Source organism: Apus apus, chromosome 2, assembly GCF_020740795.1.
Source record: "Apus apus isolate bApuApu2 chromosome 2, bApuApu2.pri.cur, whole genome shotgun sequence".
NCBI lineage: Eukaryota > Metazoa > Chordata > Aves > Apodiformes > Apodidae > Apus > Apus apus.
The window spans coordinates 132,583,787-132,586,552 of record NC_067283.1 but is presented as its reverse complement, the minus strand read 5'-3'; positions in this window follow the sequence as shown (position 1 = coordinate 132,586,552).

Below are 2,766 nucleotides of genomic sequence, written 5' to 3'. Positions count from 1 at the left end.
AGTAGTATTAGGAAGGTTAGTAAAAATTACTTTGTTAAATCAGAGCTCACAAAGGAAGCACAAAGACAGTCACAAGTCACTAAAGATGAGTATATAGCATAGGCAAATACAGACAAAATCAGAATTATGGAAGTGCAACTACCAATGCAAGGCAGGTAACATAAAAATGTTTTGTAAGAACATTGGTAAGAGTCGTATTGCTTGGCAAACATTGTTTGTAAGAGCCTGCCTGTCAGCAGCACTGGGAAGGCTAACCTGGGAGAATCTAGGGCACAGCTCATCAGTGAAGACTGACAGAGGACAACCATGTGAACGAGCAGATGTCTGGAAGCACCACAATGGATTACTTATGGAGACTGGCAGTGGCCATTATTTGCTTTTTTTAAAACCAGGAGGTTGCAGGTGTCACTGATTTTGCCTAAGGAGAGGTAAAGGAATTAGATAAACAGAAACTTGAATGTCTTTTAGGCATTATTTTTCTATGCTTCTTTTTTCTCCACTGGTGCCAGCTTATTTTGACACCTGTTTTGAAATTATCCATAAAATAAATATTTCTAAGATCTATAAAATAAATATTTTCTAAACAAGCAGAAAGGGAAAGAAGCTGAGGTCAGGGAAGTCTCATTAGTTTGGGAAATGGAAGAGGTACGTGGAGAGACAACAAGTGAATCAAAACAAGGAGTAAAAGTACAAAGACAAAGAATGAAAAAGGAGCGAGAGAGGAACGACGAAACTGGTAAGTGGGAGGACTGAAAAGGATGTGACTAATGATATGAGAAGAGTTGTTTCTGGAAAAACTGACTCGTTGGACAATGATTCACACAATAAACACCTGGACGTTTGTCTTCTTTTCATCAGATTTACTCAGAGAAGCAGCTGGCTTAAGGCACCAGTCTCACTGCTGAGTTTCTTCTTGTGATTTTATCTGTGGCACCATGTCATGACTGTTGTAAAGACTTAAGTGCTTCTGGACTTTGTAATATACTTGACATGGGAGATTTTTTTTTTTTTTCCTGTGTGGTTACAATCTGTAAGCAGTTGCTCTGCAGCTGGGAAGTTTTTTTCAGCCAGAGCAAGACACTAGAGATGAGCAGGCTCACCTCTTCCAGTGACTTAAAAAAAATATAGGCATTCAATGAAGCATATTAGGTATCTTAAATTTTTATTTCAAGTAAGCCACTGCCCTTCCTAATAATTGGACTTCTAAGCAGAGACTCTAGCATTTGAGAGACAAACATCGAACTTGTTTATGAGGCTCCGACTTCTGACATCAGGACTTGAATGATTCTGCGCTTGCCATGTACAGATGGAATAAAAATGACATTATGGATTTGTTTATTTGAATTTGTTATTGCAGCATGAATTCTGGCTGTTTTGAAATGTATACTTCATGCTGAAAGTACTTCTCATTCATATCCAAGTACTACATAATTAATCTACATGTAAATAACTTAGAGTCAACATATTTCCAAGAAGTTCAGTTTGTTTCCCCTTATTATATTGACTTTGAAATCACTGACAATGAGTTCAAATGTTTTAATGGAAACTGTTGGCTTTGAGCTGTGGTCTAAAGATAACTCACTGCTAGCAGGCAGCTTTGAGAAAGTCTGAATCATTCTGAGTACAAGAGCAAATGGAGAACAGTTGCGTTTGAACTCATGCTGAAAGTACAGTCTAGAGGGTTTTTTTCTTGGAGAAACCAATGCTGATTTTTAGGAAAAAGTGTGATCTGAAGAAAAAATAGAAAGCTAACCTTTCCAAGAATTGTACACTTCCCAGCTGTATGAGAGTCTAAATGCTTCTTTCTTTGGATGGAAAATAATGTGCTGCACACATAATTTAACAACGCTCAAGAGCAATCTAACATACTGAGGAAACAGAGCAGAAGTTAGAACCTGGATGAAAAGTAACATTTCATGAGAGAATAAAACAAGTCTATTCAAAACTACTGAAATATGCATGATATGAAAGAGTGAGTTAGCAGAAAGCATAACATTTTAGGGTTTAAGATTCTTTTTTTAAACTTCTGTTCTTTCCTAATGCATTTTTTTTTTTTAGTTATTTTAACATAGTCCTTTACAGTCTTACTGATTTCAGTTCCCCCTACCACTGGTGCTATAGAGCAGAGACTAGCACGGACTGGTTCCCTGGAAGGGCTGAAAGCTCCACCAGACATGAAAGATGACGGGTGAGGAAATGATGACATCCATTGTGAGCTGACTATCTGGAAATGGCCAAGTGGAGTAATTTGTTCAATTTGTTGCAGAACTTAGGCAGAATTTGAACTTTCTAGTTGATGACTGGTGAAGTATGTCCTTCTTGGCTGTGTCCTTCCCATGCACAGATCTGCACAGTGAAAACACATCACCTTTATGTCCAAATTCTTGTCTCTGAATGGGCATTATCCCTGCTACTAGGCAAGTAGAAAACATTACCTTCGCCTGTGCCTTCTCCTTTCCACCTCCTCTGCTATAGAAATAACAAATTTTCCCCTGCAACTCCAACCTGTGCTCCCTGTGTTCATTCCTTGCAGCCCCACTGAAAAATACTGCATTCAGCAAGAAAATCCCAAAGGACATGAAGATACTGAAGGCCGAAAGCGATCTCGGAGTTACATTGCTTCCTTACGTGGCTGCTGTTTCATACCACACCTAGTCATTAAGAATCAATAATTCTCAATGCTGTTAATGTTTGAGCTGCTGAACCTCTAGGGCGAGTCTGAGGAACTATAAACTGTGTGCACAGAGGGACACTACCTGCGCAAAG